At 39.9% G+C, this 16,299-nt stretch overlaps 1 protein-coding gene across 3 annotated transcripts in view; it reads left to right on the top strand.

Moving 5' to 3' along the window:
- Positions 1–16,299, top strand: part of LOC129060976 (carbonic anhydrase 1) — a 52,776-nt gene that overhangs the window by 11,977 nt on the left and 24,500 nt on the right. Inside the window, exon 2 of one of the 3 annotated variants that reach the window (XM_054561553.2) lies at positions 12,978–13,060. The exons of 1 other annotated variant lie outside the window; for it this stretch is intronic. The gene's annotated coding sequence lies outside the window, so the exon portion shown is untranslated. Of the gene's footprint in view, positions 1–12,977; positions 13,061–13,175; positions 13,289–16,299 lie in introns of those variants that run through there. One more of the 3 variants, XM_063726457.1, reaches the window with a different exon arrangement.

Here is a 16,299-nt window from a genome sequence, read left to right as displayed (position 1 = left end):
TCTTCCCTCCTTAACTGTGTGGATTAACAATAGTTCTGCTCAAAGTTGCAGTTCCTCTCCAGGGCTGCTAAAGTTGGCCTGCAGAAGCAAGCTGTACATAGGACATTGGCAAAGGCAATTTTTCTCCAAAGACCAAGAGACATCTACTGGGTTTCACTGACTGCACTCACTCAGGGAGCCAAGGGTTCTGAGTTCCTTATCCCAGGGCAAAACATCAACCCTGTACCTAGAGGAGACACTGCCCTCTGCCTGGGTCTATAAAAGCCTTCATTATTTTGGAGGTCCCTAGGCCTTGCTTATTCTACTGATTGACTCTCACCTGCAGGGCACTAGCAAGAAGAGGGAGGTCATGGATACGCAAGGAAATTGTCATCTGTCCCAATATTTTGTATTTTCTTCATGTGTATGGCCACAGTTGTTCTCCCTGAACTTAAAAATAAATTAACAAGCCCAGGCTATACTGAAGGTGAAGAAGAGATGGTTTTAAAATAAGTTTTAAAGGGAATCAACAATTTATAAATTTATTTAGAATATAACACAAGTAAAGTGCATAAAATGATTTACCAGTTCTTCCAAATGCTCATTTTAAAGCAAAAGCCCTGTGTACGAATGAGTGCAGAACACTGTGGCACAAAGTCCATCTTTGGCTTCCCCAGCCTGCAATGTGAGAGATTCCTTTTACCATAATAATATTAGGGAGGCTCTGTCTAGCCAAGCAGTGCTCACTTTCTTAAGTCATAGAGGTTTATCATGTCAGGCAAAGTTCAGAATCATTTAATCTCACCTTTCATCATCCATGTTGGTAGAGACAGAGCTACCTACTTCTAGATTTATGTGCCTGTAATTTTTTCATGTTGTTCTGAAATGAAGTGCCTGTTAAGTTTACTCCCCAGATAATCCTTTGTTTCTGGAAGTTCATGGAAGTCACCCTTTGTCATCATTAATGTAATATTGTCTCACAAGCAGGTATTATAACTCAATTCTGAGATTCCCTCACCCTTTTATATACCGATGATGCCATAACTAATTACTCTGCTTCATATAGCTCAGCTGTATCTCCAACCAGGGCCTGAGGCCTCCTCTTAAGCCCCTACCCCATCTGACCACCCACCTCCCCACCTCATCCTGGACCTCTTGCCCACAGAGGGAGAGCAGAGGGCTGCCTCCAGAGCCAAGAGACAGCTGCTGCTGCCAGTACCGTCTAGAAGCTGAACACCTACACCCACCCTCAGCACCTTTCTCTCCACATGCCCCTCGGCTGGCACTGCAGGGTGGATAATGCTCAAGTTAATTTGATACTCCCAGCCCTGTCAGAGTTATGAGCTATTAAAAATTGAAACTTATTTATTCTCCAGGTAGGTTTCACATTTCTGGTACTAAGACGAGGTCATGTCTTAGGGAAAGAAATGGTATCTCTTTCCTGAAAATAGTGTACTAAGATTCTGGCACCGTTTCCAGCATGAGATTTTTCATAGCTCAGTGGGTATTATAGCAGTGTAGCTTGATTAAAAATTCTGTTACTCTAGTTCCAGATGGTTTTTATTTTGGATGTGCTCAAAGTGTTTGTTCACCACATCACTAATGTTCCATAGAAATAAATTAACAAAATCAATTCACTTGCTTATTCATTCCAATATTTAACAAAAGTTTTTGATTATCTACTGAAGAGAATGGAAGATTCCTAGGATTGATAAAATTCAGACTCTGATTTTAAGAGTCTTACTACCCATCTGGTGGAGAGACAAGTATACACATAAATACAACCACGGTTTCAACGTGTGAGTGCTGTCATAAGAAAGATGTAAAACAAACTCTATGGCAATGCAAAGATGAAAGACTTTATTCAAGAAACACCTATCATCTGAGATGCATTTTTGATGATAGGTTAGATTTTCACAAGTGGATATGTGTGTTTGGGACAAGAGTTGGGCATTTCATATTAAAGAGCAGCACATCGCAAAGTCTGAAGGTAAAGAGAGAAAGACACAGAATAAATTTGGGGTTAATAGCCAGGTGCAGTGGCTCACGCCTGTAACTCCAGCATTTTGGGAGGCCAAGGTGGGCAGATCGCTTGAGCCCAGGAGCTCAAGACCAGACTGGGCAACATGGTGAGACCCTGTATCTATTGAAAAAAAAAAAAAAAGAAAAAAGAAAAGAATGGAAAGGAAAGAAAAGGAATTTGGGGACAACATATAGTCCTGCTTTACTGAAAAATAAACAGTATAAAGGAAACTATTGAAATAAAAATCTGGAAAAGTAGATCTGAGGCCCTTGCCTGCTAGGTTGTGGTGTCTGCCTATTATGCAAAGCACTGGGAAGCTGTCGAAAATTCCCTGACAATGAATAAGGTGACTGGAACAGGGCTTCAGGGCTATCATTCTTGCAGTAGGTCTTTAGCTGTATATGAGGGAGCAAAGGCTTAGACAATGAGATCAGTTAGGATGTGATTTGATGTCAGCAGGTAAGAGGCAATGGTGATGAAAGGAGAAGGAAGGAAAGAACACCAGAGGGGTTGTGAAGATAGAATTGGCAGCATTTACCACGAGAGCCTAAGGAAAGGGAAGGAGACACAGATAACTCCAAACCAGTGGGCCTAGACCCTTACCATTGATAAGGATGGCAACAGTAACCAACACACTGGAGGCAGGAAGGGAACAATCACCAATTCATTTGGAGGCAGGAAGAGCTCAGAGTGTGGGCAAGTCACTCAGGTGGTGCTCCCTTCAGCAGAAAGGCTGTGTAGATGAGTGTTTAGTTAAAGAACTGACATTTTCACAGATATGCCTTGAAAATATGTAAATCTGTATTTCTTAAATGGTTAGCAAGCGGAGCCCTCAACAGCATTTATCACCTGCATGAACAGAATTATTTATTGTGCTGTGCTCCTGTGAATGGTATTCCAGGAATTGGAAAGATGTGGACAAAGTTTTGTTTTAAAATTAACTCTTAAAGAACAGGAATTTCTCTCATTAGTAGTAAAAGCAACAAGAGGTTGCCAAAAGCAAAAGTGTTGAGAAAGAAACATGTTCCCTTTACTTTTTCTTTAAATTATAAGTGAATGGACATGACACAAAACAGCAACCATGATGACTGAGCAAACCTATGTAGACTTAACAGCCCTTATAAAACTCACATCACCCTGACTTGCTTTCGTGCTATTGTGCCACAAGGGAATTGCAGGCAAACAGTTCACATAGATGACTATATTGATAATCATTCTGCCAAACTACACATCTTTAGTTCTTTCTAATTGCTTCTTCTCATGTATCTATTGCTAATATCAGCACTGATATTTTCATCAAAATAATATATGATAAGTTATCTGCCTAAAAATTTCAATAGAATCAATAGAATCGATGGATGACTCTTTTCTGCTACATCAACTACAGCCAATTGAATGATATCCATCAATATCCAGAGAATGATAAGCTTTAGTAATGAAACTATTTGTACATTTTATTATTTCAACCATCACTAACTCCCCTTGCTCTCCCCCTACACACCACAATTATACTCCCAATTTTGCTTTTTAGAAAGCAAAATCCCTGAATCTTTTTCAGCTCTCAGTGAAGCTAATTTCCTTGAATCCCACCCCCTCAAAATATGCCAATTCAATTACACCCAGGGCCAAAAATCATCTTTTATTTCCTGTTTGGCCTGTTTCCTCCTCAATACCCCAACCACCACAACCTTCAAACGCCACCATCACTAAACGAGTCCTTGAGAAGTTTCCCCTTGCTTCCTACCTGTAGTAGGCTAAATAACTGGCCCCAGTGATGTCCACATCTTAATCCCCAGAATCTTTGAAAATGTCTTACACAACACAAGGGACTTCACTGACGTGATTAAATGAAGGATCTGGAGATGGGAGATTATTCTGATTCATCCAGATGGGCCTGATATAATCACAAAGATTCTTATAAGAAGGAGGAAGAAAAGACGAGGGAGAGAAGATTTTATACTGCTTACTTTGAGGATGGAGAAGGGATCATAAGCCAAGGACTGTAGGAGGCATATAGAAACTGGAAAAGACAACAAAACAAATTCTCCCCTAGAGACTGCAGAAGGAATGCAACCCTGCCAACCCCTTGATTTTAGCCCCAAAAACATATTTTGGATTTGTGACTGCCAGAAGTGTCAGGAGAATAAATTTGTATTGTAAGAGGCTAAACTTTTGGTGATTTGTTTCAGCAGCAGTAGAAAACTACTATATTACCTCTCTGTATGGTCTGCCATAAACTCAATACCATAAAGATGTGGATTGCCTGCCCAGAGAAGGTAACTTGCATGATCGATGTGTACCTTCAGATGATAGTAGCTGGTGAATTGGTGCTAATAGCGCTGGTCCAGTGAAGAAAGGATGAGGTGCAATCCACATGGAGTTTCCACATAGTAAGCCCCACTGAGTGTTAGACATCAAGCTCAATACTTCACGTCTGTTATTTTATTTTATTTTAGTTTATTTTTTGACAGAGTCTTGCTCTGAGTCTTGCTCTGTCACCTAGAGGGCATCTCACATTGCACCCAGGGAATGCAGTGGTGTGATGGCTCACTGCAACCTCTGCCTCCTGGGTTCAAGTGATTCTCATGTCTCGGCCTCCCATGTAGGTGGGATTACAGGTGCCTGCCACCATGCCCAGCTAACTTGTGTATTTTTAGTAGAGAGAGGGTTTCGTCGTATTGGCCAGGCTGGTCTCAATCTCCTGGCATCAAGCAATCTTTCCGCTTCAGCTTCCCAAAGTGCTGAGATTACAGGTGTGAGCCATGGTGCCTGGCCACATCTGATATCTCTTTAACATTTTCTTCTTTATTATCTTTTCAAATGTATTTGACACATACAGTGCTTATCTTCTTGGGTATCTGGTGGTCTTCATAAACTCATTATTTGATGATTTGGGGGAGTCCTAAATTCCTAAACTGGACAATCTTTCCTTAAAGAGATCAGTAGCCAGTGGTCATCAGCAACCATGAACCAGTTCAGCTCCCTTGAGAGTGTCTGAGCAGAAGAGTCACAGACTCAGATTTCCCCTCCCACTGGCCTGAGCCTCAGATTTATTATTGGCATCCACTCTCAGGATGGGACACCATGTGTCTCTAAGGTCCAGTTCTCAGTTTTGGGGGGGTTTGCTTTGTGTTTAGAGGGAAAAGGTGCATTTCCTGAAAGGATCAATTACTTCTTGCAGAACCCACATTCTCTCCAGGAGTGTGGTCTCCCCAGGGCCTGGTGGTTCTGCAAGAGAGAAATGGTCGATGGCAGATGGTGGTGCAAAAGTAGATGATTTAAATTACATTTAGGAAGAAGAAGCTATTAAACTTGCTGCTGATTTGATAAATAGATTTTGTGAAAGGAAATATTCAAAGAGGACTCCTAGGTTTCTTCCTTAAGAAATAGGGATGGTATAATGCCATTTACAGTTACCGGAGATGAGAAACAAGAGTTATGCTTGTATCATTTTTAATTGTTTATTCATATATTTATTTATTTATTTAGAGACAGGGGGTGTCGCCCAGGCTGGAGTGCAGTGCTGCAAACACAGCTTACTGCAGCTTTGACCTCCCAGGCTCAAGCAATCCTTCGGCCTCAGTCCACCAAGTAGCTGGGACTACAGGCACATGCCAGCACGCTTGGCTAATTTTTGCATTTTTTAGTAGAGATGGGGTTTTGCCATGTTGCCCAGGCTGGTCTGGAATTCCTGAGCTCAAGTGATACTCCTGCCTTGACCTCCCAAAGTGCTAGGATTATGGGCCTGAGCCACTACACCCAGCCAACGCTTGTGTTGTTTTCTAAAAAGGCTTTACTGTTGAGTGCCCAGGCCATTTTAAAAACTTTTTATCTTTTAGATTGACAAGGAAAGGTCAGCAGTGTCTTTAGTTTCACATTTAGGCCTACTTTCAGGGAAAACTGGTATTTCATCTTCTTATAAATAAAATCTGGCTGGCTTGATTTTTCTATTTAAGATATGAAAAATTACTAGATATTTCAAGCAAGTTAGGGTTAGAGGAGGTAAAAGACTACAAAATCTCATATTTTATCTTTCTAGAAGGATTTATGGAAGAAGGGCTATGGAATTTGTTCCCAAAGACTGGCTAACAAAGATTCAATGGGACTTGAACCGTTCTTTCTATATGTTCATAGCTTGCTTTTTCAGTGTCTTCTTTTTAACCAAATGCTACAACCAGAAAACATAATTTGTCTGGAACATCAGCACATGTTTTCCATGGTCTTCCAGGGAATTTAGTCTCCTTATTGGTAAATCATACACAATACCAATAAGTGGGTTTTAAGCTCCGGGACTCAGGTTTCAGGGTATCTGGATGTCCCAGAGTACATCAAAGAGGCCAGTGCACAGAGATAAGATACATGCCTACATTTTTAGGCACATTAGTGGAATAAGCCTTTGTTATAGCACCTACCAAGTTATCAACAATATGTGAAAGACTGTTGCAAGCAGCTTCTTCTGTGCTCTTGCACAAACAAAGATAAACAGAAAATAACTGTTGATGAAATTAGTCTTTTGTTTCTCCAGCTGCCCTGTCCTGTCTCATGTCATTTCCATGCAGGGCTTCCTTTTTATTCGAGGTTCAGTGTCTCTTCTTCCAAACCCTCTCCACCAATTAACACAAGAAGAGTCCTGATATCATCATTTACAAGTGGTTGAATCTTATTTTTCATTCGTTAGCAGTTCCAGGTCTTTCTATTTTTAAGAGTTACTTGAATTTCCCTAGGACTCATCCACCGAACGAAGTCACTGACTCATAGATCTGGCCTGCAGGAATAGATTCTCCCCATACTCCACTCCAGTCAAAACCCACCATGTTAATTCTTGGATGTTTCATGTGCTCAGAAACAAGTCTGCTCATGTTCTTCCATCTGGCCTTCCAGTTATGGCCTTTCTTGCCTCAAAAGCTATTTTTAAAAGGCACTTCCTCTCTACCTTGGCTTCTGAAAACCATTAAGAGAATATGGCTTTGCTGAGTAGGGTACAGTGTGTGGGTGCCTTCCCAACTGCACAGCATCAAGGTACAAAGTGACACTTCATTTCTTTCAGTTCTCACTGTGTTCAAGGTCCTATGTTGTACTTGGTGAACTAATGGGCTAAAGATTTTGCAAATTACCACCTAAGCCTTCACACAACTTTGCTTTGGCCTTTGATCTCACCAAAATCACCTTGAAAAGAGTTCCTTTTGTTTCTACCTGCCATATTTGCTTCATTTAAAAATAATAATAATAAATTGTTGATACCATTAAAGCTTTAATCTAGATTTCCCATTTTCTTGCTTTATCTTTTCCTTCCTGGAGGCAACTGTGATCACCTGAACAGGTAGTTATTTTTCTCGAGTGTATTGTTCATGTGATTGCTACCTAGTCTGAATTTGTAAGTTACATGTTGCATTGCTATGCATATTTTTAAACATTATAAAATTGGTATTATGCTATATACATTGTTCTCCAATTTAACTTTTCTTGATTAATTATGTTTTTGAGAATTATGTATGTTGAGCATATAGTTCTGTTTATACTCTACTGTATAACAATGCCACAGTGTACTTGTCTATTCTCCTGTTGCTGATATGTAAGTGGTTTCTAGTTTTTAGCTACTAATGACTATGCTTCAATAAGTATTTTTCCTTTTAAATGGATTTGAAGCAATAGTAAGTGTGGAAAACTTATTAGGTTGGTGCAAAAGGGTAATTATGGTTTCTGCCATTATGTTCAATGGCAATTACCCTTGTACACCAACCAGATAGAATAAGGATGTGTTGTTCTTCAGAGCTCATACTTAGTTATGGTTGTCACAGAGGGTCATCTACAATTTGGCAGAAGAGTAGTAAGAAGAAAAAGTTGCTTTCCTGGAATATCGCTTTCTTTCCTTTTATCTTCTCCCTAACTCTAACACAACTTTTCACCTCCTCTCTTTCTGCCACCAAAACTCTCATATATTGCCAACCCAGAGCCCATCCAGATCTTATATTGACAATAGCTTGCTTTTGGAATTAGGAAGACCTAAGTTAAAATGCCGCCTCCACTTCTGTGAAAGTTTGGACAAAGCTATATAGATCATTTAAACTTCATTTTTCTCATCTGTAAAAATTTGAGTGATATTAATTACATGATACTGGTATTGTGAGGATTAAGAGACAATATCCGGGAACTTATGGTGGACTGCACTCTTCCCATAGAAAGATAAGGTATATCTCCTCCTCTTGAATTTCGGGGCAGAGCCCGGTAAATGGGCCTCTCCATGTAATTGCTCCAGCAGAATAATTAGCTTTCTAAACAGATGCTCAGGCCTCCCAGAGAGTGTTCCTAAAGAAGGGAAGTAGAGGCTACCAGTCTGATAAGGCCTAAGCCTGGGAACTGGTGCCGGGTCTCTTCCACCATATCCCATTACTCAAAGCAGCAAAAGATATCTGGAATAGCCTCCTAACTGATCTTTTCAGTAATAAGTCTTCCCTTCCTTCAAACCTGTTAATTTCCATTGTGTTTAACATACAGTAACTTGACGTGTGTAAGGTTCTGAACGATTGTTTTGCTTTCTAAACCATCGAATACTACCTTCGCCTGCTCGCTATGCCTCGGCTCTGTTTCAGGTTTTTTGCACATAGCAGACCACCCAAAAACTCAGTGGCTTAGAGTGACAACTTTTGTTTTCTTCTCACTGTTACGGGGTTGATGGGTGGATATTTCTATTGGTTTTACCTGGACTTACTCACTGAGCGCATTTCAGCTGGGTGGCTGAATTTCAGCTGGGACAGCTGGAATGCCAGCACCTTGCTCTCCAAGTGGTATTTCCTCTTGAAGGAGACCAGACCAAGCAGGACTTTCTCACATGGCTCATCTGTGTTCTGAACAAGCACTTATCAAGCCTTCGCTTGTGCTGTTCGCTGATGTCCCATTGGCCAAATAAGTCATGTGGCCGTGCCCTGAGTCAGTAAGGGAGGAGACTACATAAGGGCATGGATAAGAGAAGGCAGGATTCATTGGAGGCCATTAGCATCAACAAGACCCAAATGCCTCATTTTATTTCCTAGAATGCACCGGGCTCTTTTTTGCTTTAAGGTCTTTTCATAGTCTTCCTTTTAATCATTCAACAAATACTTAGGCACCCTCAGACACTGGACAAAATGCTCAGAGCTCTCAAGAGTCTTTCCTTCTAAAGAGGGAAAGCATATAATAAATATATGCAAAACTAGAAAAGATAATTTCAGAAGGTTATAAAACCTCCGAAAAAATAAACTCGGATAATGGGTAGAAAGTGATTGGCAAAAGTGCAGAGTGAAATGAAGTTCAGCCAGGTCAAGAAGGCCTTCTGAGGGGATGGCACTCCATCTGAAAGCTGGTGATAAGAAAGCACAGCAGTGAGGTGTCACAGAGGAGGAGTGTTCTGGCCATACCTCAACCTTGGTCATGGCTGTCCTCTCTCCTCTTGCCTTCCTCCTTGTAAGTAGCCCATTCCTGCCCTTACCACTGCCCACCTAGTTTATCCCTTTAGAAAATTCACCACAATTTTGGGTGATTTGCTGTTGCTCCTTGTTTAAGTCCCTCATAAACTATAATGCTAATGAAGATAGAGTTGTTTCTGTATGTTTCTTGGATATTTTCATAGATCTATGCTAAGTTGACATTCAAAAACAATTGCTAAATGAATAAATGAATGAATTCACATAGTCACTCATGCAGGTTGAACACATGACCACAGATGCTCAGGGTGAGACAGGTTCCTATGTCCAGTTCCTCATGGGCCCAGACTACATTTGCCTGTCTCTCAGTTGGGACCAACCCACTGTGCAAGTTCTTTCTACCCTCCTGGATGTTTCATTTCAGGGGTTCTTTGGACTCTTTGGAACTTCCCTGACTCTGAGCTGAGAACAGTTGCTATTCTGTCCAGCCTAATAGGTTTCAATAAATGTTAAGTCCCAGAGACAAAGCTTTGGGGCCTTGCCCCTTTTCCCTTTAGGAAGTCTGCTAGAATTCATATACAAAATTTCTACCCCTTTTCCCTGCTACTTTCAAATTTGAAATAATAAAAAAAGAGATTTTATTCTATTTCATTAGATACCACCTCTCATGAACAATGATAGCAGCTATCAATCATACTGTAAGTACCAGGTAACTAGACCCCTGGCCTATATTATCATTAACCCTCACCACAATCCTGCAAGATAGGATTCTTTTCCCCATTTTCAGATAAGGAAACAGAGGCTTATAGAGGTGAAATAATTTCCACAATAAATCCGAGGATTAAAATGTAGATCAGGTGTTCAGGCCTACTTGAGTCCAGATCTGATGATCTTCCTACCAGACACGTTACCTTTGTGTTGACCCGCTCCATAGTGGGGATAAAAATACAGCTCCTTGTGGTTTTGATTTGCATTTCTCTGATGGCCAGTGATGGTGAGCATTTTTTCATGTGTTTTTTGGCTGCATAAATGTCTTCTTTTGAGAAGTGTCTGTTCATGTCCTTCGCCCACTTTTTGATGGGGTTGTTTGTTTTTTTCTTGCAAATTTGTTGGAGTTCATTGTAGATTCTGGATATTAGCCCTTTGTCAGATGAGTAGGTTGCGAAAATTTTCTCCCATTTTGTAGGTTGCCTGTTCACTCTGATGGTAGTTTCTTTTGCTGTGCAGAAGCTCTTGAGTTTAATTAGATCCCATTTGTCAATTTTGGCTTTTGTTGCCATTGCTTTTGGTGTTTTAGACATGAAGTCCTTGCCCATGCCTATGTCCTGAATGGTAATGCCTAGGTTTTCTTCTAGGGTTTTTATGGTTTTAGGTCTGACATTTAAGTCTTTAATCCATCTTGAATTGATTTTTGTATACGGTGTAAGGAAGGGATCCTGTTTCGGCTTTCTACATATGGCTAGCCAGTTTTCCCAGCACCATTTATTAAATAGGGAATCCTTTCACCATTTCTTGTTTTTGTCAGGTTTGTCAAAGATCAGATACTTGTAGATATGTGGCATTATTTCTGACGGCTCTGTTCTGTTCCTTTGATCTATATCTCTGTTTTGGTACCAGTACCATGCTGTTTTGGTTACTGTAGCCTTGTAGTATAGTTTGAAGTCAGGTAGTGTGATGCCTCCACCTTTGTTCTTTTGGCTTAGAATGAGATACCATCTCACACCAGTTAGAATGGCAATCATTAAAAAGTCAGGAAACAACAGGTGCTGGAGAGGATGTGGAGAAATAGGAACACTTTTACACTGTTGGTGGGACTGTAAACTAGTTCAACCCTTGTGGAAGTCAGTGTGGCGATTCCTCAGGGATCTAGAGCTAGAAATTCCATTCGACCCAGCCATCCCATTACTGGGTATATACCCAAAGGACTATAAATCATGCTGCTATAAAGACACATGCACACGTATGTTTATTGCGGCATTATTCACAATAGCAAAGACTTGGAACCAACCCAAATGTCCAACAATGATAGACTGGATTAAGAAAATGTGGCACATATACACCATGGAATACTATGCAGCCATAAAAAATGATGAGTTCATGTCCTTTGTAGGGACATGGATGAAATTGGAAATCATCATTCTCAGTAAACTATCGCAAGAACAAAAAACCAAACACCGCATATTCTCACTCATAGGTGGGAATTGAACAATGAGAACACATGGACACAGGAAGGGGAACATCACACTTCGGGGACTGTTGTGGGGTGGGGGGAGGGGGGAGGGATAGCATTGGGAGATATACCTAATGCTAGATGACGAGTTAATGGGTGCAGCACACCAGCATGGCACATGTATACATATGTAACTTACCTGCACATTGCGCACATGTACCATAAAACCTAAAGTATAATAATAATAATAATAAAAGAAAAAAAAAATACAGCTCCACTGTCTCTTATCTCCAGCTCTGAAATCCAAAAATTTCTGAAAACCAAAACTGTTCCTGAAAGCACATGACCTGATGTGACCTGAACTCATCTGTGGGCCTAACCTGACCTGACACGAAGCTATTTATAGTCTTTATTTATTCCCTGTACTATGACTATTCATACTTTTGCTCCAAAAATAGTAACATGTTCAATTACAGGGTACTCCCCCAGACCCTGATAAGGGAATTCATATATAGTGTTTGCATTGTATTGCTTTCCAAAAATCTGAGAAATTCTGAATTCTGAAACACATGTGGCCCCAGGGTTTTCAGGTGTGCAACTGGGATTCTGTAATAATAAATTATGTTTGTGAATGGTTTTAGAGCTCACAAAGTTTTTAAGGGTTGAGGAAATTTTATTTTGTTTTCCTCTAGTACACAAAGAGTAATTTAGGAGATTTATCTGCACCTTATTTTCTTACTCTTCCATAAAGCAGCTTTATTCCTGATTTCAGGCTATTAATCATACTTGATCCCAACAGAAGTCTCAAGTTATTTCTTCTTGCAGAAAGACATTTAGTTTTAAGATTAAGAGAAATGAAAAAAAAGGAAAGCACTTTTCAGAAGCACTCGTATTCACTTCACTTAAACTAACTCTAAATTTTTAATTTCCTAAAATAATGGCTTAGAATAGCACTAAAGTGAATACACTAAATGGATCCAACCATTAAAACGTATTCTAAAAATAGTGAATAAATATTTTTAAATGTAAGAAAACAATTATAATAAGAGTACCTTGCATTTATTAATTTGCAATTTATAAAACATTTTCACCTACCTGATCTCCTATACAATAATAATTATTATTATCATTATAGGAAAGTTGCCATTCACTGAGTGCTATCTTTTCATGAGACACTTTATATATACTATTTACTTATCCTCACAACTGTTTAAGGTTGTTATTATTATTTCTACCTCACAAACAAGAAAATTGAAGCTCAATGAGGCTGATATATTTGCTTCCAATTGCACAAATAGAAGGTTAGAGTGAGTACCTGAGAAAAGCTGTGTGTAGAAGGCATTTACTTTTTGGTATTTTATTCTTACCAACATATGACAACATTCAATGTGTTTTTAATTTCAAGGTTCCTGATTGTCATGGAAAAAACTCTTGGGCTGGAGGCACAAAAAGTAGGATCAAATATCAACACTGCCACCCTGACTTCTGGCAAGTGACAAAATATTTCAACTTAAATCTACTCATTTGTGAAATGAAGGACATTATATTCAGTCCGCACGTTTTCATGGGAATTATGTCAAATACTAGAAGGATTAAATGCTAGTAAAGGAAGCCAAGAAAGTCACGGCAGGCTGAGGTTCTTGATCTTTCAAGAAGAAGAAGAAAAAAAAACTAGACCTGCCATTTATCACTGATCAAAATGGCTTGGTTCACACAGTAAGTTTAGCTTCAAGTTACATTAAAACAAAATAAATAAAATACACTTAATCACTTTTTTAAAATAAAAAATATATACTTTTTAAAGTAAAAATTTAAATCTGGGCCAAGCACAGTGGCTCATGCCTATAATGCCCCTACTTTGAGAGGCCAAGACAAGAGGATTCCTGGAGCCCACGAGTTCAAGACCAGCCTGAGCAACATAGCAAGACTCTGTCTCTACTGAAAGTAAAAAAAAAAAAAAAGGAACTAGACATAGTGGCATGCACCTGTAGTCCCAGCTGCTTGGGAGGCTGAGGCAGGAGGATCGCTAGAGCCCAGGACCTGGATGCTGCAGTGATCTGCACCCAGCCTGGGTGACAGAGCAAGACCCTGTCTTTTAAAAATTTGTTTTTAATTTTTAAATGAAAAAATAAGTGCACAGGTACATTTAGTTGCTTTCTCACTGAGCTTTAAAGTTTCTTTCTTTGTATATTCACCTTCATACCTCAGTTAGAGAAAAACAATTTTGGGGTGATGTTTCTCAGTGTTCATGTGTACCATTTCTTCCTTTGCAGCTACAGTTTTTCTCGCACAGCAGTCAGTGATCTCAGTGCTCTGATTGGCTGCATTTCTCTCAACCTCTGGTTCAAGCAGTCACTTGACCCTGCACTCAACTAGTGGTCAGTATCAGGCCATGAAAAAGGGTGAGATAAGAGGGTCCTGGAGTAGAAGCTGGGTTGAGCTGGCAGGAAGGGGGTGGGCAGAGCAGGGACATGCATCCTGACACAGGCAGCAGTCAGTGGCTGTGAAATAAGACCAACCACAGGTCAAAGGCAAGGTCACAGTCTAGATTGGAAAACTGGGGCTAAGGTCCAGAGAGCTGAGTTGCTCCAGACGGCACAGGACAGAATGGAAAGCAGGCATACAGGTACAGGTTGGACATTCAAGCTAACCTAAATCTAGCTTCCAGAAAAGACAGGTCCATACATATCTATTCCAGGATGTAACTAAGGTATGCTCCCTTGGTTTTAAGACTGTGCTCACAAACTTGTTTTCTCTCTTTATATCAAACACAAAAGTTGTCCTGGAGAGCTATTTATAAGGACAATGAGACTGCTCCTGCCTCCCCACCACCACACACACCTTTCAATCAGAAGCTGGTTCGCCACCATGAATGATCTCTCTTCTCTGTTGTCTCAGTGACTTCCACTGGTGACTCCATCTTGAATCTGCTATCAATCATGTAAAAGTCATCCTTGTTCTATGAGCTATTTGTTTTCCTTTACTTTGTATATGTATGAGGAATCAGATATTTTTTAAAGCACTCTAAAAACAGATCATCCCAACAAGATTTTGTCTTAGCACTTTTTCTGGAAGGAAGAATGGACTTCTCTGTTAAAAAGTGGTACTCTGGGGTGTATCTAAGAGATGAATTTCCTTCCATTCAACTTTCCCTTTAAAGAAAGCTGTTACTTTGTCTCTCTCTAGATATGTTTTTCCTTATGTTAAAAAAAAAAAAAAGAAAAAAAGAAAGAAAAATGGGCCAGGCACAGTAGCTCGCACCTATAATCCCAGCACTTTGGGAGGCCAAGGTGGGCGGATCACTTGAGGTCAGGAGTTTGAGACCAGCCTGGTCAACATGGTGAAACCCCATCCCTACTAAAAATACAAAAAAAAAAAAAAAAATTAGCTGGATGTGGTGGCACGGGCCTGTAATCCCAGCTACTTGGGAGGCTGAGCTGGGAGGATCTCTTGAACCCAGGAGGCAGAGGTTGCAGTGAGCCGAGATCCAAGTCACTGCACTCCAGCCTGGTTGACAGAGTAAGACTCTGTCTCAAAAAAAGAAAAGAAAAAAAAAGTATGTATTACCTTTCCCTCCCTGTCAGGATAGTTATTAGAATCTAAGCAGTGAGAAGTCATTGAGAAGAACAAAAATCTGTGTATTTATTTATAAGGTATTCATATTACTAGGCCCCTTTTCCTGTATCCAGGGCAAGTCCTCTCCATATACAAGGAAATGTACCATTCATTTCAACTTTGTTTATAACAATGAGAAATAACCTAAATGCCCGTTGATTGAGGAATGGCTAAATAAACAACGGCAATCCATAAAAAGAACATTGCAAAGCCAAATAAAAAAATACTCTTTGCATAATGGCCAAATTCCAAGATAATGAGTTAAGGAAAAAAAGTAAAACAAAACATGTAAAACAAAAAGAAATAAAATTACTCTTTGTGTAGTAATAGGGCCAAATTCTAATGTATTAAGGGGAAAAAGTAAGGGACAAAACAAGCATATACAGTATGTATTATTTGTATTTTTTTCAAAAGAGCAAAATAATACATGCAGTTATACCCGTGTATATGCGTCAAATATCTCTTTAAATGTATGAAATAAATTGATAACTTTAGTTTTCACTGGGACAGAAAATGGGAGAAGATTGTTTTTTACTTTGTACCCTTTTATACCTTTGAATTTGAAACCACATGAACACAGTACCCGTCCAACAAAATTAAATTAAGATCATAAATAAAAATATCCCTGAGTGATTTTTCACAATGTGTGAGAAACTCAAGATGCAAATGCTGCCCAAGTGAGCTGAGTTGCAAGTTTATAGCCTCATGTTAGTTATTAGTGTAGCACAAGATTACTGGCTCATGTTCTTCTTGCTTTCACTTTTCTCCCACTTAAGCCAGATATTTCTCCTCAAATTTTTGACCACTGGAGAGCACACAGTGCCCTTTGTTTCTGGCTCAAAGCAGCCTGTACTCTCCCCTCTGGGACGTGGGTCCTTCAGCAGTATTCTTCTCAGGCCTAAACTCTCAGCCTCTGGTCTAAGCAGTCACTTGAGCCTGAACTCAACAAGCGGTCAGCATTAGATCATGGAATAGGATGGTGTAAGAGGTCCTGGATTAGAAGCTAGGCTGAGTTTGTGACCAGTCTGTCTAACTTGGCAAAACCCCGTCTCTATTAAAAATACAAAAATTAGCCAAGCATGGTGGCACATGCCTGTAGTCCCAGCTACCTG

The sequence above is a fragment of the Pongo abelii genome, chromosome 7, assembly GCF_028885655.2.
Source record: "Pongo abelii isolate AG06213 chromosome 7, NHGRI_mPonAbe1-v2.0_pri, whole genome shotgun sequence".
NCBI classification, from domain to species: Eukaryota; Metazoa; Chordata; class Mammalia; order Primates; family Hominidae; genus Pongo; species Pongo abelii.
Note: the sequence above shows the minus strand (reverse complement) of the source record. Positions and strands in the feature narration are given on the sequence as shown.